Source organism: Schistocerca nitens, chromosome 6 (assembly GCF_023898315.1).
Source record: "Schistocerca nitens isolate TAMUIC-IGC-003100 chromosome 6, iqSchNite1.1, whole genome shotgun sequence".
NCBI classification, from domain to species: Eukaryota; Metazoa; Arthropoda; class Insecta; order Orthoptera; family Acrididae; genus Schistocerca; species Schistocerca nitens.
Genome location: NC_064619.1, coordinates 224043133 through 224069882, shown reverse-complemented (window position 1 = coordinate 224069882; position 26750 = coordinate 224043133). Strand labels below are relative to the sequence as shown.

Here is a 26750-nt window from a genome sequence, read left to right as displayed (position 1 = left end):
ACTAGTTATTCAGGACAGTATATCCCAGTGTTAGGACTGTGCAGCCTTCTTGCATCATACAAGGGACAAACAAAACTTGTGTCTTTTTACATCCTTCCTTCTTCTTCTGCTGTGAACTTGTTTGGTTTAGATTTATTTCAGTTGTTTAACTTGTCTACAGTAAATCAGGTCCTCTCAGTGAACCAGACTGTGCCTTCAGCCAGTGTTTCTAGTCTATGTGAAGAATTTGCAGACATTTTTGCACCGGGCCTTGTTTGCGCTAAGAACTATAACGCACATTTGGAACTGCAAGTCGGCGCGCAACCGAAATTTTTCAGAGCGCGCAATGTTCCCCACGCATTGCGTGATAAGGACGCACAAACATTACACGAATTGGAATCACAAGGTGTGATTGAACGTGTGCAGGCTTCTCTCTGGGCATCACCCTTAGTAATTTTGCCAAAACCTTCTGGTAAATTGAGACTTCGTGTGGACTTCAAGGCAACGGTGAATCCACAACTAGTGATTGCACCTTATCCTTTACCCCGCCCGGAAGATCTTTTTGACAAACTGTGCTCGGGTAAATATTTTTCGAAGTTGGACCTAGCAGATGCGTACTTGCAAATACCATTGGACGAAGAATCCCAGCGCGTTTTGGTGGTTACCACGCATCTTGGTTTGTACTGATTCAAAAGACTGCCATTCGGGTGTGCATCCGCCCCTGCATTGTTTCAGCAATATCTGCAAACTGTTTGTGCATCGGTCCCTACTGCAGCAAACTATCTGGACGTTATTGTGATCTCCGGAAAGTCAGAAGAAGAACATTTAGCCAATCTCCGAACATTATTTCAGGTTCTGCGACAAAATGGTCTTCGCTTGCGGAAGGACAAATGTGTGTTTTTTGCTCGTGACTTACCATATTTGGGACATGTAATCAATGCACTAGGCATACATCCGAGCCCAGAGCACCTCCGTGCCATACAGGACTTGCCTTCGCCGCAGAATTTAAAGCAGCTACAGAGTGTGTTGGGAAAAATTAACTATTATCACCGATATATCCCGCATGCCTCTTCCATTTCAGCTCCGCTTCATCGCTTACGCCGTAAAGGTGTTCCGTTCGTCTGGACGACGGAATGCCAACGCGCCTTTCGCCAGTTGAAATCGGCTTTGCTTTCACATGCTTGCCTTATGCCATTCGATCCCCAGAAACCCCTTTTGTTGATGGTCGATGCATCGGATTTCGGGATCGGTGCTGTGCTTGCGCACAAAGATGGTTCGTATGATCGCACTATTGCCTTTGCGTCCAAATTGCTCTCGTATGCGCAAAGAAATTATTCACAGATAGAGAAAGAAGCCTTGGCTCTCGTATTTGGTGTTACTAAGTTTCACGATTTCTTGTATGGTCGTCACTTTACCATCATCACAGACCACAAACCTTTGACGTCACTTTTTCATCCGAACAAGCCTGTACCTCCACGTACAGCGCAGAAATTCATTCGCTGGTCTATTTTCCTCTCGCAGTTCCGCTACGATATCTTGTATCGGTCCACTGCTAAGCACGGAAACGCTGATGCGTTGTCCCGTTTGCCTGTTGCTGAGGATAGAGCATTCGATTCCTCCGAACTTGCTTGCATGTTCATTGATTCGGAAACCGATGACGTGGTCGAATCGTTTCCGATTGATTTTCGTCGTGTAGCTACAGCCACAGCTGCAGACCCTGTCCTTGCTACCGTTTTGCGTTTTGTTGCTACGCAATGGCCCTTGTCGAAATCACGGATCGAGGATCCGTTGGTTCGCCGATTTTTTGCTCACAAGGAGAGACTTTTTGTTCGACGTGGTGTTTTGCTGTTGCGTTCTGATAATGATCAATCCAGAGTCGTGGTCCCACGTTCGTTACAGTCCTCTGTCTTACGGCTTCTCCACCAAGGACATTGGGGTATAGTGCGAACGAAACAACTTGCTCGTCAGCACTGTACTTGGTTCGGAATCGATGCTGCCATTGCAAATATGTGCTCTTCTTGCATGGCGTGTACCGAACAACAATCCGCACCGCCGCGGAAATTCTTTGCATGGCCGAAAGCCACTTCCCCTTGTCAACGCTTACACATCGATTTTGCTGGTCCATTCTGGATTGCTCGATGGTTGGTTGTGGTCGATTCCTTCAGTAATTTTCCTTTTGTTGTACGGATGTCTTCCACGACATCATCTGCCACCATCCAAGCGTTATCCGCTATCTTTTGCATTGAAGGTCTTCCACAGACTATTGTTTCCGACAATGGCCCACAATTCATGTCCGCAGAATTTCAGTCATTCTGCAAGGCCAATGGTATTCAACATCTGACATCCGCGACGTTTTCGCCTCAGTCAAACGGTGCCGCTGAACGATTGGTCCGGACTTTCAAGTCACAGATGTTGAAGTTGAAAGAGTCACATTCTCGGGAGGACGCGTTACTGCTCTTCTTGTCTTTGTATCGCTCTCAGCCCTGAGATGGTCGCTCGCCGGCTGAGTTGCTCCACGGTCGTCCTCATCGAACCTTGATGTCTTTGCTGCTTCCGCCGCATTGGGTTCCTGTGCAGCGGCAGCCACCTGCTTTTGCTCCAGGCGACGTTGTATATTATCGCAACTATCGAGGTTCACGGCGTTGGCTCGCAGGGCGCATTCTTCGTTGCCTCGGCCGCGCAATGTATCTGGTTTTGGGGGCCTCTGGTGAGGTGCGTCGGCATCTCAATCAGCTGCGCCTCTGTCGTCGCACGGGTTCTGCCGCTCCCCGTCTGCTTTCAGCGACGGTGCCGTCCGGTCAGCGCCCTGGGGACCCATCTACTGGCTCGCCTCATCCCCAGGTGTTACCGACGCTGCCTTCCATTTTGCCCCATGGCGACGCGCCGCCGCCGCCGCCTGTTCTCCCGCCGGCGCCGCCCGCAGTGGACGCTTCGCTGCAGCCACCAAGCGCCTCCCTGGGTCACGCGCCGCCGATCGCTTTCCGTGACCAGCTATCCTCCGACATGGACCTCTTGCCAGCTCCGGACCAGATGTCGTCTTCGCCCGTCGGGTACCCCGACGCGATGGAGGTCGACCCATCGGCCCCTCATGTCTCTCTATGGGCGCATACACTGCATGTTGGCGTGCACCCTGGACTAGGTTTTCAGGCGTTTCCTAGCTCCCCTCGGACCGAATGGCAGGGTGCGGGTGGCACAGCCTCGCCTGTTGTTAGGCTCCCCACCTCGTCGCATACGTCAGCATGGGGTCCTCCCCACGGCGGGCGGAAGCCTTATAACACCACCGTTCGCCGATTTGCGGGGGAGGAATGTGGTGTCACCGCCAGACACCACACTTGCTAGGTCGTAGCCTTTTAAATCGGCCTCGGTCCATTAGTATACGTCGGACCCGCGTGTCGCCACTGTCAGTAATTGCAGACCGAGCGCCACCACACGGCAGGTCTAGAGAGACGTCCTGGCACTCGCCCCAGTTGTACAGCCGACGTTCATAGGAATGGTTCACTGACAATCACGCTCTCATTTGCCGAGACGATAGTTAGCATAGCCTTCAGCTACATTTGCTACGACCTAGCAAGGCGCCGTATTCAATTGATATTGAGATTCTATTAATGTATCATCAAGAGCGATGTTCTAAAATGTGGATTAAAGTTAAGTATTCCAGAAGCTACGTACTTTTCTTTATAGCATTCATTACGTATCCTGTTTCAGACCTCACGCCAGGCTGCGTGAGTTTAAGCGCGTGCCTTTCGGCTTCCTCTCATTGTGTCTAGGCTGTCTTGTCTAGACACAACACATTTTATTTGCCGTAATAGCTGAGACAATTATAGGATCAAGCCTCCTTTTCTCTATATACAAAACTCAATCATTCATGATCATTTAATTATTATTAAATGTTGTTAATAGCCGGCCGGAACCGCGCTGCTGATACGGTCGCAGATTCGAATCCTGCCTCGGGCATGAATGTGTGTGATGTCCTTAGGTTAGTTAGGTTTAAGTAGTTCTAAGTCTAGGGGACTGATGACCTCAGATGTTAAGTCCCATATTCCTTAGAGCCATTTTTCTTTCGAAACTGCGTGAATCTCGTTAGAGAATACTCAGAAGCGAGCAATAAGCGTATGACTGAAGATTGTATGCATAGAAAAGTCTGACAGAGGTATTGATTCAGTGGTCAACGTCTGATGATTACAACCAGAGGATTATTAAATCAAGGCTACACTGTGCGTCCAAAAGATACTGAGATTGATTTTATTCCAGCTGTACAAGCGGCAACAGCGTAGTGACTATAGACTGTAAACAATAGATGTGCATTCGACGAGTCAGTTGTGAGCTGACAGTATTAGGTAGTGGATGTGCGACCGTTATGTATCAACGTTGCTGTTTCAGAAATCGCAATGGTGCAACATCTCTTAATCAAGTGTTCAAGACATTATCCAAAATATTTTGAAGAAGAGAAAAATGTTTACAAAGCTTGTCCCGCAAACATTTACTTCCGAAGAAAAACAACGACGCATGAACGCCTGTTGTCACTTGATTCAAATGCAAAACGTGGACCATTCTTTTCCGGAAGAAGTGATCCAAGATGACGAGACTCGATGTTCAGTAGGAACGTACTGCAAAGCGACAAAATGAAGAAATTCACAAGAACGATCAACGCATTGACGACATAACCGGCATTTTGGAAAAAAACGACATTTTGTCTATGGAATGCGTGATTGATTCTTTAGTAAATTTTTTCTTTATTTATAGACGCAATCACATGTTTATGACACAGTCATAACCGGTTTCGGCCATACAATGCCCATCTTCATATTCTAAAACAATACAAAAGAAAATTTATATTAAAACCTAAAAATAAGTGCAATATTTAACCACGCTTATTAGTAATCTAACTGAATTTATGCGAAATACATATAGTTCATATCCAAAGGCGGCATACACTGAACACAGGTTCATGCGTTGTCAAACTAGCTATAAAATGTAAAACACCGGTCTAAGACCGCCGGTCTTATATAGATATAAAAATTTTGTTAGGTTTTGTTCTCCCTCTTTGCGCTAGACGCGCGCGTCTTCTTAAAGAAAGTCTTAGTTTTTCAAAAACCTAAAATATATAAATTTACGATTAATATTTGGGTCAAATATACATAAAATTTAATATTACAGAACAGATCGTTAAATCAGTAAAATAACATTTCAGAAAAGGAGGAAACATTGCTATAGATGAAAATATTTTGAAGAAGAGAAAAATGTAGAGTGCATTTCTGACGCCCGATGGTCATTGTATGGCCGAAACCGGGTATGACTGTGTGATAAACATGTGATTGCGTGCCCGCATCTCGTGGTCGTGCGGTAGCGTTCTCGCTTCCCACGCCCGGGTTCCCGGGTTCGATTCCCGGCGGGATCAGGGATTTTCTCTGCCTCGTGATGGCTGGGTGTTGTGTGCTGTCCTTAGGTTAGTTAGGTTTAAGTAGTTCTAAGTTCTAGGGGACTGATGACCTCAGATGTTGAGTCCCATAGTGCTCAGAGCCATTTGAACCTCCTATCATCTCTGATCCTCACCCCCCCTCCTTCCCTTGTCCTTTTACCGGGCTCCCTCTTCCCCTCCCCCTCCCCCCCTCAATCCTGTTTTTTCCCGCCTTCCCTCTCTCTGCCTCCCTTCTCTCCCCCGAGCCCGTTTGCATTTTCCTTCCTCTGCCTTTCCCCATTCCCTCTCGCGTCTACCCTACTCCTCCCTTCTGACTCCTCTCCCTTCGTCGTTCCCCCTCCCCCCCCCCCCGCCTTTCGTTCTTTCCTCTCCTCCCCTCTTTTTTCTTCCCCCTTCTCTGTCCAAGTCCCCCTCCCATCTGCCCTTGCCTCTGGAGTGTCATCTTCGTGCCGACCTTTTAGTGCAGTGTTTCTAGTGATTGTTAAGTGTTGTGCGTCTTTCCGAAATGTTGCGAACAGACATCATGCTGTCGCAGGGTGTGATTTTTTTTCATATGTCTCTTGCGAACAGAATCCAGACTGCCGCCGTGTTTTTTAATTGTCTGTCTACTTTTTACCTGTCTTCTTCCTTTGCATTTTATTATCTTCGCCCACCATCAGTTTTATGTTTTAACTTTCCACAATTTTCCGCCGATTTACATTTTACATCACCGTTTTTATTGTTTTCTTATCTTCCTATGTTCAAAAAATTCTGTAGGCAGAAGTGTGGCGTACTAAGCTGCTGCCAGCTCGCCCCCTTCGGGGGGGGGGGGGGGGGGGAACCGAAATCCAATAAAGGAAAAAAATGAGTCTGCAATGAGACCTTTGGAAACCGAGGAACTTTGCCACGTCCGAGGGAAGATTTCGCAGGCGATGTTGCCGCGCATCTTTCGCACTCGCAGGGGGCTCTTTGTGAGTGAGCCGACCCCCCCGCCGGCTGTCTTGTTCGTTTTTCGCCATTTTGCCGGCCGTAAAGCACGGCTCCACGCCGTCATATTCATTAGGAGAGGGGCCAGCCTGTCCCGCCACAACCAGATCCTCCCGCACTCAGCAGGGCTCTCGCTTCCAAATCAACTAGCGACGTGTAGTTGCGTTACTAATCGCGGCCACACAGGACGGTGATTCCGACCTGGGAACAATTACTTCTGCGGCGTAAAAACAAGAAATGGTTCGATTCTGGTTTAGCAGCGACGCAGAACTGTTGTTAAATATAGCCTTTATACAGGGTGGCGCAGGGGAACGGGAAATTTTGAACGTTGCAGTTGGCAGCATTGTAGCGCCGGCAGATGTTCGAAACTTGGCACAATTGATGTGAACGCATTGCCATTTAGTAATCATGGAGAATTGGACTGGTGCGGAACGTGCAGTAGCTGTGAGAGCGTTTTAAAAAAATGGTGATAGTGCGACTGCCGCGCAGAGAACATTTCGACAGCATTACCAGCTTGGACGTCATGGAAGTGTCCCATCTGCGCATGCGATTACAACGTGTTTGCGTAATTTTGAAGAAACAGGATCTGCCTTGAATAAGAAACCTCCAGGTGGCATTCCAACGGTACGCACCCCAGAGAACATTGCAGCTGCTAGAGCTGCAATCGAGACAAGTCCTCGCCGCTCCGTTCGACAGCATGCATCTTCGCTAGGGATTAAGCGACGAAGCTTACAAAGAATACTGCACGAATTAGACTTCCATCCCTATAAGTTGCAGATTGTGCAACACTTACATGAAAGAGATCCAGCGTCACGTATGGAGTTTAGTAGCCAGATATTGGCTAAAATCAACGAGGACGCGAATTTCCTTAGTAACTTATGGATATCAGACGAAGCCCATTTCCACCTGAACGGATTCGTGAACAAACAGAATTTTCGTTATTGGGCACAGGACAATCCTTGTGAGTTTCACCAGCGACCACTACATAGCGCCAAGGTCACAATATGGTGTGCTGTATCATGTCATGGTGTTATCGGCCCTTATTTTTTTGAACGTGAGGGTGGTAGTGCAGTGACAGTAACATCCGCTCGATATGTTGAAATGCTTCAAACATTCTTTACACCGAGGCTGTACGAGCTTAATCTTAACGTCGAAAACATGTGGTTTCAGCAGGACGGAGCCACGTCACACACTGCTCGACAATCGATGACAGCAGTTCGTCAATTGTTTGGAAGACGCATTATTTCACGTAACGGTGACATTGCATGGCCTGCGAGATCCCCTGATCTTAGTGTGTGCGACTTCTTCCTGTGGGGATATCTTAAAGGCAAGGTGTACCGTACACGTCCTGCAACAATCCATGAACTGAAGGAGAACATTGAAAACGAAATCACTGCCATTCCCCAAGATTTGCTACACCGCGCATTCCAGAGTTTTCATAACAGGCTGTTAGAGTGTGAACGCCGAATGGGAGCACATCTTTCCAATGTCACCTTTAAAAAGTAAAGAGACACTTTTGGACATTTTGATTGTAAAGACATATTGAATGATGGCATACTGAATACATTCACTTTCGTTAATAAATTACTAGTTTTATGAATTTATTCATGGAAATGACGTTATTTCGAAATTTCCCGTTTCCGTGCGCCACCCTGTAGTTCTTGTGGAATTGTGTCTCGAAAAAGCGTATAAGTTCAGTACTAACGTAAGTAAGACAACAGTAATCGAATGCAATAGAATTAAATCGGGCGGGACTCAGGGAATCAGATTACCTAATGTTGTGACCGAAGAAAATTTTAATTTTTATTCTTGCTTTTGTGACCTTAATAAGAGTCCAGGCTCCATAGGCAAACAGCCAGCCGACGTTAAGAAACATTCCATCAGGATGTAGGGACAAGCTGAGCGGCGGGGGCTACCAAGTATGGCTTGTTGATCAAATAACTTAGTGTTTGACTTCCTGCCAGAGGAAGCAGCATGAATCAAACTTGTGCAATGGAAGACGCAAACAGCAGGGCGATAATACAGCAAGAGAGATTATCAGTCACGTGCAGAAAAGACTCGTGTGGAACCAAATTGTGTGCAGCTAGAAACGAAAGTGTCGTGTGGAACCCAAGGCAGTCTTGCGCAAGCCGACCAATTAGAAACGAGAGTGTCATGTGGAACCATAGGCATTCTTGTGCAATCCGATCACTTAGAAATGAAAGGGTCTTGTGAAACAAATTAAATCGTGTGCACCCAAGTACATGAGAAACGAAATAAAAGGCCAGGCAGCGGAATAGCTAGAAGCAGAGATTCAGATGCAGATTCAGAACCAGTGCCGGCAGTTTGGAGATTCCGCAGCGAGGCGCCAGCGGGGCCCAGTAGGCCCAGAGCAGCCTATACAGCTGAAAAAGACTTCAACTTCGAGAAGACGGTGATAGACTCTGGTGGACACTCAGGATTTTTAGAGTTTCATTGGAATAGTGTAGTGGACTGTTAAGGCAGCCAGTCCACAGTGAAGTAGCCGAAAGGGCACGCGTCAACTCACGCCGTCTGGCGTTAAGTCTGGAACAGGATTCGTAATGAATGTGATAAAGAAAAGAACGTAGCTACTAGAACACTTAACTTTTATATCGTCCTTTGGTATACAGCATTCTTGATGATACAAGTGAGACTATCTTGAGATACATGCAATGGTACAAATGGCGCCTTGCTAGGTCGTAGCCATTAACTTAGCTGAAGGCTATTCTAACTGTCTCTCGGCAAATGAGAGAAAGGCTTCGTCAGTGCAGTCGCTAGCAACGTCGTCGTACAACTGGGGCGAGTACTAGTCCGTCTCTCGAGACCTGCCTTGTGGTGGCGCTCGGTCTGCGATCCTGACAGTGGCGACACGCGGATCCGACATGTACTAATGGACCGCGGCCGATTTAAGCTACCACCTAGCAAGTGTGGTGTCTGGCAGTGACACCACAAATAGTATTGAACAGAGGTTGTCAGTCTTTGTCTCAATCACTTAGAGAGATTTCAGTGCTAACCAAGAACAAGTAATTGTTTGTAGTTGTTTCTTATCCGTACTGGCAATTAGCTTTGAAGTAGCAAGTCCGAATAAATAGACCGAATCTTACTAAGGGGTTTATGGTCCAACACCTCACATAAGTATACGTGAGAATAAACTTGATAGAAACTAACCAATCTTTTCTGCCTGTTGCAATTTTGTAATCTATTTTCAGGAAACTTATTTGCTTCAAACAAAGGAGATTCTCTCCCTCTCATCTCCGATATAAAGGTTGACAGCAATTTATAACCAACCCATTGTCGTTAACGTCCCGATTGCGCTACGCAGTTCGCACTTACTTCATTCTGGTATAGTGAGGCTGTGCCGGGACTCGACACTAATAAGATGCTGACGAAGCAGAGAGGATCTAACATGCGAACTGACAATTCCATTAAAATCATTTATGTGAAAGTGAAATTTGAAACATCTGGCCGATTACATCTGTGCGCTGAACTGGGACTCGAACACGCAACGTTTAACTTTTCAGGCAAATGCGCTATGTACTGCGCTAGCTGGGCACAGCTTACGACCCATCGTCGTAGCCTTAACCCTTAACGTCCCAGGTGAGCTCTCACAGACCGCTAGCGTTTATTGTTACTCTCCTGCTAACGCATAGGGACGGGGTATGAGATTACAGAGTTATTCTACTTGTCCTTTCCTGAAACTGCGGTGATTTCCTTTGTCAGTAGCCACTTGACTGTGACGTGAGCCGGTACTACACCGAAGAGCCAAAGAAACTGGTATAGGCATGCGTATTCAAATACAGAGATATGTGAACAGGCAGAATACGGCGCTGAAGTCGGCAACGTCCATATAAGACGATAAGTGTCTGTAGTAGTTGTTAGATCGGTTACTGCTGCTACAGTGGCACGTTATCAACATTTAAGTGAGTTTGAACGCGGTGTTATAGTCGGCGCACGAGCGAGGGGACACAGCATCTACGAGCGATGAAGTGGGGATTTTCCCGTAGGACCATTTCACGAGTGTACGAACTGCTGATGGCCTTGGGAGAGCCAGTCATGACAAAACTCTACCATCTGGTGAGCAAGATGTATGAGACAGGCGAAATACCCACAGACTACAAGAAGAATATAATAATTCCAATCCCAAAGAAAGCAGGTGTTGACAGATGTGAAAATTACCGAACTATCAGTTTAATAAGTCACAGCTGCAAAATACTAACGCGAATTCTTTACAGACGAATGGAAAAGCTGGTAGAAGCGGACCTCGCGGAAGATCAGTTTGGATTCCGTAGAAATGTTGGAACACGTGAGGCAATACTAACCTTACGACTTATCTTAGAAGAAAGATTAAGGAAAGGCAAACCTACGTTTCTAGCATTTGTAGACTTAGAGAAAGCTTTTGACAACGTTAACTGGAATACTCTCTTTCAAATTCTGAAGGTGGCAGGGGTAAAATACAAGGAGAGAAAGGCTATTTACAATTTGTACAGAAACCAGATGGCAGTTATAAGAATCGAGGGACATGAAAGGGAAGCAGTGGTTGGGAAAGGAGTGAGACAGGGTTGTAGCCTCTCCCCGATGTTATTCAATCTGTATATTGAGCAAGCACTAAAGGAAACAAAAGAAAAATTCGGAGTAGGTATTAAAATTCATGGAGAAGAAGTAAAAACTTTGAGGTTCGCCGATGACATTGTAATTCTGTCAGAGACAGTAAAGGACTTGGAACAGCAGTTGAACGGAATGGATAGTGTCTTGAAAGGAGGATATAAGATGAACATCAACAAAAGCAAAACGAGGATAATGGAATGTAGTCAAATTAAATCGGGTGATGCTGAGGGGATTAGATTAGGAAATGAGACACTTAAAGTAGTAAAGGAGTTTTGCTATTTAGGGAGTAAAATAACTGATGATGGTCGAAGTAGAGAGGATATAAAATGTAGACTGGCAATGGCAAGGAAATCGTTCCTGAAGAAGAGAAATTTGTTAACTCGAGTATAGATTTAAGTGTCAGGAAGTCGTTTCTGAAAGTATTTGTATGGAGTGTAGCCATGTATGGAAGTGAAACATTGACGATAACCAGTTTGGACAAGAAGAGAATAGAAGCTTTCGAAATGTGGTGCTACAGAAGAATGTTGAAGATAAGGTGGGTAGATCACGTAACTAATGAGGAGGTATTGAATAGGATTGGGGAGAAGAGAAATTTGTGGCACAACTTGACTAGAAGAAGGGATCGGTTGGCAGGACATGTTTTGAGGCATCAAGGCATCACAAATTTAGCATTGGAGGGCAGCGTGGAGGGTAAAAATCGTAGAGGGAGACCAAGAGGTGAATACACTAAGCAGATTCAGAAGGATGTAGGTTGCAGTAGGTACTGGGAGATGAAGAAGCTTGCACAGGATAGAGTAGCATGGAGAGCTGCATCAAACCAGTCTCGGGACTGAAGACCACAACAATAACAACAACAACCGTGAATATCAGAAATCTGGTAAAACATCAAATCGCCGACATCGTTGCGGCCAGAAAAAGACCCTGCAAGAACGAGACCAATGACGATTGAGGAGAATCGTTCAACGTCACGGAAGTGCAACGCTTCTGCAAATTGCTGCAGATTTCAATGATGGGCTATCAACAAGTGTCAGCGTGCGAACCATTCAACGAAACATCGTCCATATGGGCTTTCGGGTGTACCCTTAATAACTGCACGACACAAAGCGTTACGCCTCGCCTGGGCCCGTCAACTCTGACATTGGACTGTTGATGACTGGAAAAATGCTGCCTGGTCGGTTCAAATTGTATCGAACGGATGTACGTGTACGGCTATGGAGACAACCTCAGAAATCATGGACCCTGCATGTCAGCAGGGGACTGTTCAAGCTGATGGGGGCTCAGAAATGGTGTGGGGCTGCTGCAGTAGCAGTGATATGGGACCCCTGATATGTGTAGATATTATTCTGACGGATGACACGTACGTAAGCATTCTGTCTGATCACGTGCATCCATTCTTATCTATTGTGCATTCTGACGGACTTGGGCAGTTGCAGGAGGACAATGCGACACCCCACACGTCCAGGATTGCTACAGAGTGGCTCCAGGAACATTCTTCTAAGAATAAACATTTCCGCTGTCCACCAAACTCCCCTGACATGAACATAATTGAGCACATCTGCTATAACTTGCAACGTGCTGATGAATTCTTCACGTGTTATCAGCCGTGTGGTGGCGTCGTTTTGTCACAACGTTGCGACAAGACGACGCCACCACTCGACTGATAACCCGAGAAAAATTCATCAAATGGTTCAAATGGCTCTGAACACCATGGGACTTAACATCTGAGGTCATCAGTCCCCTAAAACTTAGAACTACTTAAACCTAACTAACCTAAGGACATCACATACATCCATGCCTGAGGCAGGATTCGAAGACTGCAGCGCCTAGAACCGTTCGGCCACCACGGCCGGCTTAGACAGGTGTACCAGTTTCCTCGACTCTTCAGTGCGTTACTGCTCCTTTCGTGCTAGCGGTCTCTGAGACGGCACCTGGAACTTTGTGTTATGGATTCGGTAGCCAAGTCTTCATCTGCTGTTCATGTTACGGACCCTGATTTTGAGGACACTGTTTTAAAATGGTTTGAGGACAGTTTAAGAAGTGATGTTGGATTATATAGTGACAGCAAAATTATAAGTGAAATAGAATAGAAACAGTGAGAAAGTGAAGACGAATTTGTTTTGCCATCTATGAAATCCTTGAATGAAACAAGTGATCAAAGTGATGAAGACTTGTAGAGATTGAATCTTTAGCTAAAGGTTCTGCTAGAAATATATTTAGTTGAAACAAATACCACTGGTCGCCGAAAACTCTTGCAACGATGGACAATGGCAATATTTTTCTGCGTGTTGTACATAAGCGGGGTGAATGTGTTTGTCCCTCACAATTCCTACAAAAACAATAATCATCACGATATTTGAGTTTTCATAGCATTAACATTATCTTGTCGAAATTTTGTGTAGTTTTTTGTTTAAATGCGTTTTTTTATAAAAATAACTTTAAAATTTATTGAGTACAGTTTTTGTGTAGTATCAATGTAATCTTTCACATAGGAAACTGAACTGTTTCACCGAAACTGCCGAATGCAATTTTTATGGTCATTTAAACATAGTGGTCTGTCAGGCCGCACCAGGGACAGACCGTGAAAAAAAAAAAAAAAGACCTGGGAAGCTAAGGGTTCAGCTGGATAGCTCAGTAGGTGCCGTCAAGGTAGCTCAGCGTGTTCAGTCTAGGGAGTGACCATCGTCTTAAATTCAAAAAAAAATGTGTGAAGTTGAAACACGTACCGGTACGTCTCAAATGTGATTGAAATTAAGTAACTGATGGTAGTGTGCGACACATACACTACTGGCCATCAAAATTTCTACACCAAGAAGAAATGCAGATGATAAACGGGTATTCATTGGACAAATATATTATACTAGAACTGACATGTGATTACATTTTCACGCAATTTGGGTGCATACATCCTGAGAAATAAGTACCCAGAACAACCACCTCTGGCCGTAATATCGGCCCTGATACGCCTGGGCCTTGAGTCAAACAGTTTGGATGGCGTGTACAGGTACAGCTGCCCATGCAGCTTCAACACGATACCACAGATCATCAAGAATAATGACTGGCGTATTGTGACGAGCCAGTTGCTCGGCCACCATTGACCAGACGTTTTCAATTGGTGAGAGATCTGGAGAATGTGCTGGCCAGGGCAGCAGTCGCACAGTTTCTGTATCCAGAAAGGCCCGTACAGGACCTGCAACATGCGGTCGTGCATTATCCTGCTGAAATGTAGGGTTTGGCAGGGATCGAATGAAGGGTAGAGCCATGGGTCGTAACACATCTGAAATGTAACGTCGACTGTTCAAAGTGCCGTCAATGCGAACAAGAGGTGACCGAGACGTATAACCAATGGCACCCGATACCATCACGCCGGGTGATACGCCAGTATGGCGATGACGAATACACGCTTCCAATGTGCGTTCACCGCGATGTCGCCAAACACGGATGTGACCATCATGGTGCTGTAAACAGAAGCTGGATTCATCCGAAAAAATGACATTTTGCATTCGTGCACCCAGGTTCGTCGTTTAGTACACCATCGCAGGCACTCCTGTCTGTGATGGAGCGTCAAGGGTAACCGCAGCCGTGGTCTCCGAGCTGATAGTCCATGCTGCTGCAAACGTCGTTGAACTGTTCGTGCAGGTAGTTCTTGTCTTGCAAACGCCCCATCTGTTGACTCAGGGATCGAGACGTGGCTGCACGATCCGTTTCAGCCATGCGGTTAAGATGCCTGTCATCTCGACTGCTAGTGATACGAGGCTGATGGGATCCAGCACGGCGTTCCATATTACCCTCCTGAACCCACCGATTCTATATTCTTCTAACAGTTAATGGATCTAGACCAACGCGAGCAGAAGTGTCACGATACGATAAACCGCATTTGCGATAGGCTACAATCCGACCTTTGTCAAAGTCGGAAAGGTGATGGTACGTATTTCTCCTCCTTACACGAGGCATCACAACAACGTTTCACCAGGCAACGCCGGTCAACTACTGTTTGTGTATGATAAATCGGTTGGAAACTTTCCTCATGTCAGCACGTTGTAGGTGTCGCCACCGGCGCCAACCTTGTGTGAATTCTCTGAAAAGCTAACCATTTGCATATCACAGCATCTTTCTGTCGGTTAAATTTCGCGTCTGTAACACGTCATCTTTTTGGTGTAGCAATTTTAATGGCCAGTAGTGTATGATAGAATGTGAATGGCATGTGAATGAGTATTTTGTCTCGTCGCTTATGCGCTTTGCTCTGTACTGAACTTTTCTGAATGCAAGAATGTAAACTGGCAATAGGTTTAAACCAAATCAAAACTGCATGAATTTATGTAACACAAAAACTGAATCTGATGCAACACTATTGATTTGAAATTGGCCCCTGATAATAAAACAAAACTTGATCAGTTTGAAAATAACGGTCCCTTTGCTTGATGAATGCTATCCCTGAAATAATAAAATTTCTTACCTTTCCGCACAATGGTAACATTCTTCGCACTGGTTTCAGTTAGTAGCTTACCTTAATTTGTACAGTTAGAATACAGCTATTGTGGAAGGCTTTTGCTTAGCATACACTTTAATTAAATCTAATATGACTGAGACAATAACATCTTGAACAAAATAGTTAATCGAAAATGACATGGATCTGGGAACTGGTATTGACTTGTGGTAAGTAACAATATGGCAGTAAAGTTAAAACTTGTGGTTTGACTCTTTGAAAATTAATAATACTCACAATGAACACACAATAGGCTGATTATGCATTAACAATTAGCGTTACAAAATTATTGGATGTGAGCGCTATACATTGTTTCAATCATCACTTACGAATACGCGCATTGCATTGATAACAAAACAACTTTGTTTACATTAATTATTTCCAGTATGGTATCGTGCAAATCAAAAAATCATTAGTGCCAGTAGCAAGTAAGTATATATCCAGCACACATCAGATACAACACGTCTTTAGACTTGAGAGTCCGCCATACATCGCTCTGTCTGAAGTTACTCTAACACGTTACCAATAACACCTTGAACCAGCGATGGATGTTGAGGAACAGCGCTACTACACAATCGATACTACATTTGACCATCTTTGGTTGAATATAAAATTTTCTTACAAAATTTTACCCTGTGTATATGTCTTTCAAAGTTTTCATCGATGGTATGTGAAAGATATCATGTGACATCGGCACAGAACCACTGACTAAAAATGATGGCCGGCCGCGGTGGTCTAGCGGTTCTGGCGCTGCAGTCCGGAACCGCGGGACTGCTACGGTCGCAGGTTCGAATCCTGCCTCGGGCATGGGTGTGTGTGATGTCGTTAGGTTAGTTAGGTTTAAGTAGTTCTAAGTTCTAGGGGACTTATGACCTAAGATGTTGAGTCCCATAGTGCTCAGAGCCATTTGAACTAGCTATTTAAAAATGATGAAGAAAAATTCTGAAAGAGAGAACACGTAAAATATCCCTGGAGTATTTGCCAACGAAAACGAGCAAACTGTTTTAATCTGCCAGGAAGTCTCATATCGGAGCACATTCCACTGCCGATTGAAAATTTGTTCTGGAAACAGAAATTGGTTGTTATAGAACATAAATTTAAGTGTTATGAAGTCTTTTCTGAAGGTAATTGTCTGGAGCATTGCCTTCTACGAAGGTGCGGCTGCTACGGTCGCAGGTTCGAATCCTGTCAAGGGCATGATGTGTGTGATGTGCTTAGGTTAGTTAGGTTTACGTAGTTCTAAGTCTAGGGGACTGATGACCTCAGATTTTAAGTCCATAGTGCTTAGAGCAGTTTGAACCACTTTTTTTCTGTGGAAGTGAAATGCAGACGATAAGATTCTGGGATCAGGGTGCGGTTCTGGGAACAGCCTCACAGTTTTTCTCTCTCCTCCCATCCCCACGAAGTACAGACTTCCGCTACTGGAGTCGGCGAAAACGGAAAAGTGTTTACCGTTGGGGGACCCGACTTCATAGGAGTGATGAGCTGCAGCATTTGCGTTGTTAGTAGTATTGGTGTCACGACTTGCCGTTAGGCGCCGCTAGTGATGCAGAACTAGGACGCCAGGGACTACGCGTTACTGTAATCTGCTTCGCTAACATGTGATTCCTGCTTTACGATAGAGAGGTGCTTTGCACTCAACTGTTTTGAAGTACGACGGAGCTCCAGCTCAAACTGCTCATTAAATCACTCGGCTACTCAGTAACAGATTTGGAGAAAACGAGTCACTGACCGATCGTTCAAAACTGTGTAGCCACTAAGATCACCAGATATGAACCCATGTGATTTTTTGCAGTGGAGTTACCTGAAGGGCAGGGATTATCAACGGGACAGTAAGACACGTTGGAGGCTGAAGATGAGCATAGCGAGGGAAGTAGCCAGCATCTCAACTGGGGGTTTCGGGCAGCATCAGAGCACTTCGGTGTGCGGTTCAAGGTTGTCGAGGAAGCTGCTGGCCGTCACACTGACCAACGTTTGTAACCGCGATTGTAAACATGGTACGCAAATGACAAATGTTATCCTCTCATGTAGAAATTAAAATATGTTCCTTTCAATGGTTTATTCGTTATTTCTCTTCCACATGCCCAGGCAAATATTTCCACCAAGTTTCATTGTTCAACTGTCACTCGTTTTTCTGGGGAGACTCTCTCAAGTAGAGGAAGTTTAAGTATAACCACCCTGTATAACTTGCTTTCCGCCACTTTTAATACTCCACAGATGCCTACTATTTTAGTAATAATAGCAACAAAATACATAAAATATTTTAATACAGTGATAATAAATTATTTAGCTATATCATATACCTCACGATTATGATATTAATAATAGGTGTACATTAGTCCTTACCACTTCACTTGAAGGTAACTTCTGAAACTATATATCACGGTAGTATCTGTTCCCGAAAGAACAGTTACCGTGGATGACCATGCAGCTTTGCCAGAAATGAAATGATAATTAAATGGACACCCTAGCTGCAAACAGGCGTTGATGTACTTCATTGCGGACATGTTGAAAATGTGTGCCCCGACCGGGACTCGAACCCGGGATCTCCTGCTTACATGGCAGACGCTCTATCCATCTGAGCCACCGCGGGCACAGAGGATAGTGCGTCTGCAGGGACTTATCCCTTCCACGTTCCCCGTGAGATCCACATTCCCAACATGTCCACACCACTACATTCGTAGTGCGCCTAATGTGGGAATATGGATCTCACGGGGAACGTGCAAAGGATAAGTCCCTGCAGACGCACTATCCTCTGTGCCCACGGTGGCTCAGATGGATAGAGCGTCTGCCATGTAAGCAGGAGATCCCGGATTCGAGTCCCAGTCGGGGCACACATTTTCAACATCTCCCTAATGAAGTACATCAACGCCTGTTTGCAGCTAGGGTGTCCATTTAATTATCATTTAACTTCTGAAACTTCCATTTCAGAGATATAAAGCATTTGAAAAGCATTCGTCTGAAAATTTGAGACGTATGGGTGTCTTGCAGCTGATTTAAGAAGTGTAACAGCAACAAACACTCATAACATTGACTACGTAGTAATTTACAGTATATGAACTTGAAATGTGCACTTGCAATAATCAGTATTCTATTTAACACACAGGTCGGCAGACAGTAACCGGCCGCTGTGACCGAGCGGTTCTAGGCGCTACAGTCTGGAACCGCGCGACCGCTACGGTCGCAGGTTCGAATCCTGCCTCGGGCATGGATGTGTGTGATGTCCTTACGTTAGTTAGGTTTAAGTAGTTCTAAGTCTAGGGGACTGATGACCTCAGATGTTAAGTCTCATAGTGCTTAGAGCCATTTGAACGATTTTTTGCAGACTGTAGCCTGTGAGCCTGTAAATAAGGGAACGGTGTCCCTTACATTCGTTTCCGCCTAGATTTGAGAACCTACTTATTCTGTTTGAAATTAACATCTATGCAACAATTGTATTCACTTTCAGGCCTAGCCCCGGACGAAATCAGTCCTGAAGTGGCTGCCAGTGTAGAGAGGCAAAACGTTTGTAACATTTCAGTCCATCCCCTTCATGAACAGCAGCCATCATCAGCTCGTCTGAAGTCTTCTACTCCACTTCAGCCAGAGCCAAGGAAAGCTGGGTTTGACCTATGTTAACAGAGCTATCCCGATCATCCGGAACGTATCAGAACTGCAGAAGGCCGGCTGCTGTGACCGAGCGGTTCTAGGCGCTTCAGCCCGGAACCGCGCTGCTGATGTGATCGCAGGTTCGAGTCCTGTTTCGGGCATGGATGTGTGCGATGTCCTTAGGTTAGTTAGTTTTAAGTGGTTCTAAGTCTAGGGGCTTATGACTTCAGATGTTAAGACCCATGGTCCTTAGCGCCATTTGAAAACTGCAGTATAACTGCTGCCTTGTTAACAGGAACGATGGTGTATGTGTAAGTCCTTAAAAAGATTGTGCACAGCGTTGCAACATCCGAGGACAACTTCAAGAAATGAGGCGCTATGCGAGATGGAATCTCACTGCACGAATGTGGCGAGGAACAAATTTTAGTCTTCGCAAAAAACGCCGCAAATGTCAGTTTTCGTGCACAGGGCTGAAAATGGCACTGCTAAAAGCAATGTCATCAATAAAGCCAAACACTGGTCACAACTTGTATAAATATCGTATATAGTGTAAATGTTTCATTATGTGCTTTTATGTTCTGTGTTGTAGTTTAAATCCTTCTGTCTGAATTCCATTGCTTATAACTGTCAATTTCTGAATTTGTCCATATACGTTTCATATTCTTTACATACAAAGATCTGTTTTGTTCAGTACTTCTGATACAAATAAGAAAAGAGGAAGTAGATGGTTTTTCCCTTTCCGTATTGCCTTCCCAACTTCCTATGGTTTGCCGGATCTACCTGTGGACTCAACAACCATGTGGTTGGTAGCAGCTACGATCAGCCTGTGAATTCGCGTGTTTTCCTGTCTGAACTGTTCCTTTACGCTACAAGCCTGTCCACGTGGGAAGGCTTCCCACAAACAGCTGAAAAGAGTTTCTTACAACTGATTGTAGCGGTTTCATAAATTCACTGTAGCTACATTAATCGGCATACAACTGAGGTGACGAAAGTCATGGAATAAGTCCTAATATCCTGTCATATCTCCTTTTGGCCCGCGTAGTGCAGCAGCTCGATGGTGCATGGACTAAGTCGTTGGAAGTCCTTGAGAGAGGACAAGTTACTCTCTCACCTATTTTTCATAAAGATTTTGTTACAACGTTACGCAGCTTGAGCGAGACTCTAGAAAGTTAACGTTCTGAGCAGGCGTTGAAGGAGCCTGATAGGGTGCTAAAAGCATGAGCTATTTTTATGGTTCTTAGTTCATGGAAACGGCATGTTGGAAGCTGAAAGCAAGTGGCTGCGAGCCCCTCCCTCAATACATTTTGCCGAACAGGCCGCCTTACGCCTCCGCCGCACACATCTCGCCAGCTGCAAGTTACATCGCTGCACGAAGCAAACAGGGTAACGTACTGCTGCTCCAGCCTTGTCAGGGCGTACAAACCTCAATCGCCACTTGCTCTCAGCTGCACCTATATAGCCTTCTGTAGATGAACGATCGAAGTCTGCTCAACGTCAGATCAATTCATATTGCGTTATCCACATTTTTTATGGCCAGAATACTTGACCCACTTCAGCCACCCAGGATCCTTGTCCATTGAGGTCTTAAACCACCTGTTAGTTCCCAGAATGAGATTTCCACTCTGCAGCGGAGTGTGCGCTGATAAGAAACTTCCTGGCAGATCAAAACTGTGTGCCGGACCGCGACTCGAACTCGGGACCTTCCTCATTCTGGAAACATCCCCTAGGCTGTGGCTAAGCCATGTCTCCGCAATATCCTTTCTTTCAGGAGTGCTAGTTCTGCAAGGATCGCAGAAGAGCTTCTGTAAAGTTTAGAAGGTAGGAGATGAGGTACTGGCAGAAGTAAAGCTGTGAGGAGGGGGCGTGAGTCATGCTTGGGTAGCTCAGTTGGTAGAGCACTTGCCCGCGGAAGGCAAAGGTCCCGAGTTCGAGTCTCGGCCCGGAACACAGTTTTAATCTGCCAGGAAGTTTCATATCACCGCACACTCCGCTGCAGAGTGAAAATCTCATTCTGGAAACATCCCCTAGGCTGTGGCTAAGCCATGTCTCCGCAACATCCTTTCTTTCAGGAGTGCTAGTTCTACAAGGTTCGCAGAAGAGCTTCTGTAAAGTTTGGAAGGTAGGAGACGAGGTACTGGCAGAAGTAAAGCTGTGAGGACAGGGCGTGAGTCGTGCTTGGGTAGCTCAGTTGGTAGAGCACTTGTCCGCGAAAGGCAAAGGTCCCGAGTTCGAGTCTCGGTCCGGCACACAGTTTTAATCTGCCAGGAAGTTTCACCTGTTAGTTGTTTACGATATTCTATCATAACGTGTTTAGCATAAATTTATGTCTCTCTTTGTTTGTGAGAAAATAAATGTTGTCAGTAAACTAGATTTTGTGTACATTCTCTATCATTATTTTTTATATAGCCCAAAACGTGTTAACTTTCATCCTCTCCAGAAATATTGAGTCATACTGCCTCTATAACTGCCATAATTCCGGAGGTGTTGCCCTCCAGGACTTTGTGCACGAACTGATATCTCGATTATGTCCCATAAATGTTCGATGGGGCTCATGTCAGGGAATCTGGTGGTCAAATCGTTCCCTCGAACTGTCCAGAATGTTCTTCAAACTAATCGTGAACAGCTGTGGCTCTGTGAGATGGCACACTGTCATCTATTATCATTTCCAGTCAACGGTTGTTCAGAGGACCCAGCCCATTCCATGTTAATACAATCCATACCATAACGGAGCCACCAGCAGCTTGTTGGCAACTTGGGTCCGTGCCTTTGTGGGGTTTGTGTCACGCGCGAAACCTACCGTTAGTTCTTACCAACTAAATCGGAACGCATCTGACTAGGTCACGGTTTTCCAGTCGCCTAGGGACCATCCGATATGGTCAGGAGCCCAGGAGAGGCGCTGCAGATGATGTCGTGCTGTCAGCAAAGGCACTCGCGTCGGGCGTCTGCTGCCATAGCACATTAACGCTAAATTTCGCCGAACTGTCCTAACGGATACGTTCGTTGTACGTCCCACAATGATTTCTGCGCTTGTTTCACGCAGCGTTGCTTGTCTGTTAGCACTGACAACTCTACGCACACGTCACTGCTGTCGGTCGTTAAGTGAAGGTCATGGGTCGCTGTGTTAGGAGGTAATGCCTGAAATTTGGTATTGTCGTCTCACTCTTGACCAGGCCCCCACAACCGCACGAGTGGTCGACTGTGAAGAGCGGACAAATTGAATAGCTGGCCGGCGGCCATTAGAGTGGTAAACTGACGCGCGGATTTCTAATGTTTATACATCGCTTTTGGTTATAAAATGCCTTCCCTAGAGTTAGGTCACAAACATAATGCCTCATTTAAATACGTTACTACAATATAGTTTTTAATTTATGAACAAACAGCAATTAGTCACTGTTTATGAATTTATGTTACGTAGTACATGGAATCTGCCGTAGCTAAAAGTTATGCACTGGACCCCTTAGCATTTTTCGTAGTTCATTTACGATAGATGTATGCAAAATGTATCAAAATACTCGAAGATTTGCCCACTATGTTAATAGATATTTTCTGACTCTACCTTGCTTTAGATTTTATAACGAAAAGTGCGTTATATATGGCGTAGTGCTTTGGCAACTCACGACCAAATTATCAAGTTTCAACCTAACCTAGACCATGAAAACACTACTTATCAGCCAGCTACAACAAACAAGACGTCAGGCAGGCATCCAGTATCGCATTAGTCACAATATTTACTTTCGAAGATGTACACTTCAGTTTATATGTGTGGTTTTTTCATATAATAAATAAAACCCAACAACTGTTCCATCGAGAGAAGTTGTAAAATCAGATTACAGTTACACACACTCAGTTGCATTTTATAACGATAAAAAGCCTGCTAACTCAAATTTCGTGTTGCTTGCAACTCAACTTTTATAGTTAAAATAAAATGTGGTTCACAAAGAAAAATTTATCTTCTGCTGTATAGGGTCTGGAAAACGAAAGATGGATGGAACAGCATCATCTTTCAGCTTTCTGCAGTTTACGTAATTTTCAAGGAAACAACTTTCTTCAAAATTATCGGAACATATAAAATGGTATTCTGTCGGTCGGAAATCTTGCCTCCTGACAGCGTGTAACCATTTTTGTAACAGCTGTGGTTTTGAGAAAGGAAACCTGCAAATATATGCACAGACATTATGCTAATACCGTGTTACAAAAACATTTACTAAGCAAGTGCACTGACATACAAAACAACTTAAAATATCCACATACCTGTGAAATGTAATATTCGTTCCTTTCTCGAATTTATTTGTACAATTAATCGCTGCACAACTCTTCACCATTGTACTTCTTTTGATTGGAACGTACAGACAGTAGAATTACGACTAACAAATACTGTATGTACACCCCAACAAATATGCAATGTTGAATCAGGGTCTTCATAAACAACAGTACTACACAACACATCAGACTACCACCACTATAATGGCGTCCAGCCGAAGGTTCAAATTATCCTGCGACTGCAGCGCCATCAGTGAGTCTAGTTATTTTTTACAAGGACTTTGCTCTTGACACTGTGGATCTCGTAATACTAAATTCTTTAACGATTTCCGAAATGGAATGTCCCACACGCGTAGCTCCAAAGACCATTTCGCGTTCAAAGTCTGTGAATGCTCATCGTGCGGCCATAAACATGTCGGAAACCTTTTCACAGGAATCACCTGGGTAAAAACGACAGCTCTGACAATGTATTTGCCTTACACCTTGTGTGTGCGATACTACCGTCATCTGTACGCGTGCACATCGTCATCCCATGACTGTCACCTCAGTATATTGCCACAAAACTCAACACTTGTATAGAAAAACGGAGAAGTTTTTTATTGTTGCAGCCGCACTTCAGATTTCTACCACGAGAGCGCAGCAGTGGGCGGTTAGGCAAGATAGCGACAGGTGTCGAGAAGGCGTATGCTGTGCTTGAAATGCATTCACATCAGTCTGTCAAACAGTGCAACGACACTTCGGAACGAACAGGTCCGCCGCGTTACGTGAAGAAACGGGCGAGTCTCGCATGTAGCCCACACAAGTCGACGAACAAAGCACTAGAGAGCTGAGCATACCATAACCGACCATTTGGAAGATCTTAAGGAAATGACTGGAGCTGAAGCCTTACCGCTTGCAATTGCTACAATGCTTGGCTCCCGATGAGGAAGTTAGACGCTTTGAATTTTCGGCACTACTTTGTGAGACACCCATCTTTAGTGTTGAGACAACATTTTTTGTGAATGGCAAAGTGAATAGTCACGCAGTGTAAGTCTGGGGGAAAGAGAATCCCAACGCTGTCATGCAGCACGTTCGAGATTCACCAAAAGTTGATATAATTACAATGAAATGAATACCTTTAGCTGCATACAGGCGTTGATATAAGTCAACGGGGACAGTTCAAAATTTGTGCCCCGACCGGGACTCGAACCCAGGATCTCCTGCTTTCATGACAGACACTCTATCCATCTTTTTTTCCCATTTTGTTCGGTATTGTTCGTTGCGTTTGGTCTGGGCGGACGTCACAAAACATCCGTTCAAGTTGATCGTTGATTCCTTTACTCAGTTTTTTTATTACAGAGGGCGAGCAGCCCCCTGCACAGAAGAAGATGGTCAAATGGCCGTTGAGCCTTAACTATATATATATATATATATATATATATATATATATATATATATATATATATATATATACTCCTGGAAATTGAAATAAGAACACCGTGAATTCATTGTCCCAGGAAGGGGAAACTTTATTGACACATTCCTGGGGTCAGATACATCACATGATCACACTGACAGAACCACAGGCACATAGACACAGGCAACAGAGCATGCACAATGTCGGCACTAGTACAGTGTATATCCACCTTTCGCAGCAATGCAGGCTGCTATTCTCCCATGGAGACGATCGTAGAGATGCTGGATGTAGTCCTGTGGAACGGCTTGCCATGCCATTTCCACCTGGCGCCTCAGTTGGACCAGCGTTCGTGCTGGACGTGCAGACCGCGTGAGACGACGCTTCATCCAATCCCAAACATGCTCAATGGGGGACAGATCAGGAGATCTTGCTGGCCAGGGTAGTTGACTTACACCTTCTAGAGCACGTTGGGTGGCATGGGATACATGCGGACGTGCATTGTCCTGTTGGAACAGCAAGTTCCCTTGCCGGTCTAGGAATGGTAGAACGATGGGTTCGATGACGGTTTGGATGTACCGTGCACTATTCAGTGTCCCCTCGACGATCACCAGTGGTGTACGGTCAGTGTAGGAGATCGCTCCCCACACCATGATGCCGGGTGTTGGCCCTGTGTGCCTCGGTCGTATGCAGTCCTGATTGTGGCGCTCACCTGCACGGCGCCAAACACGCATACGACCATCATTGGCACCAAGGCAGAAGCGACTCTCATCGCTGAAGACGACACGTCTCCATTCGTCCCTCCATTCACGCCTGTCGCAACACCACTGGAGGCGGGCTGCACGATGTTGGGGCGTGAGCGGAAGACGGCCTAACGGTGTGCGGGACTGTAGCCCAGCTTCATGGAGACGGTTGCGAATGGTCCTCGCTGATACCCCAGGAGCAACAGTGTCCCAAATTTGCTGGGAAGTGGCGGTGCGGTCCCCTACGGCACTGCGTAGGATCCTACGGTCTTGGCGTGCATCTGTGCGTCGCTGCGGTCCGGTCCCAGGTCGACGGGCACGTGCACCTTCCGCCGACCACTGGCGACAACATCGATGTACTGTGGAGACCTCACGCCCCACGTGTTGAGCAATTCGGCGGTACGTCCACCCGGCCTCCCGCATGCCCACTATACGCCCTCGCTCAAAGTCCGTCAACTGCACATACGGTTCACGTCCACGCTGTCGCAGCATGCTACCAGTGTTAAAGACTGCGATGGAGCTCCGTATGCCACGGCAAACTGGCTGACACTGATGGCGGCGGTGCACAAATGCTGCGCAGCTAGCGCCATTCGACGGCCAACACCGCGGGTCCTGGTGTGTCCGCTGTGCCGTGCGTGTGATCATTGCTTGTACAGCCCTCTCGCAGTGTCCGGAGCAAGTATGGTGGGTCTGACACACCGGTGTCAATGTGTTCTTTTTCCATTTCCAGGAGTGTATACATATATATATATATATATATATATATATATATATATATATATATATATATATATATATATATATTGTAACACCCCACCCGTCACTTATCTGGTTTTGACATGTGTTCATCCCAGCTAATTGACTAATAAATCAACAGAGAGTGCAAAACTGCCACAATATCGGGTAATGTAAAGAGAGTAATAAGGCCCTGTGACTCCTGATTGAACTGCGGTGGCAGTGTTGATTCAGAATTGATGACTTTTAATTAAAAAGGGGTGCACATTGATGTTATATGCAGCTATTGAACACCAGATGCAAATGTTGAACATAAAATTAATTAAGAAAGTGACTTGGGATTTCAACTACTTGCTTGAAAACAGATGCAGTCGGTTAGCACAAATTTATTTTAACTCATGACCTTCAATCATCACATTACATGATCCTCCTAACAGGCAGTTTACACGGAGTAAAGCGTGATAAATCAAAATTAATTCCTATTGATTGACCCAGGCGTAATGTGAAGTGCGAGAAGAATTATACAATACACGGCCCATGAAACCAACGTGGAAACTTTGCCGACGTGATCCAACATAT

At 45.3% G+C, this 26750-nt stretch overlaps 1 protein-coding gene and 2 non-coding genes across 3 annotated transcripts in view; 2 read left to right on the top strand and 1 right to left on the bottom strand.

The window, feature by feature from the left end:
• LOC126263294 (cuticle protein 21-like) overlaps positions 1 to 26750 on the top strand; it is an 89768-nt gene that overhangs the window by 10069 nt on the left and 52949 nt on the right. The gene's annotated exons all lie outside the window — the stretch shown is intronic.
• Trnat-ugu (transfer RNA threonine (anticodon UGU)) lies at positions 17972 to 18046 on the bottom strand. Its single transcript has one exon. It is a non-coding gene; the product is annotated as a tRNA-Thr (tRNA).
• On the top strand, positions 20913 to 20987 carry Trnap-cgg (transfer RNA proline (anticodon CGG)). The gene has a single exon. It is a non-coding gene; the product is annotated as a tRNA-Pro (tRNA).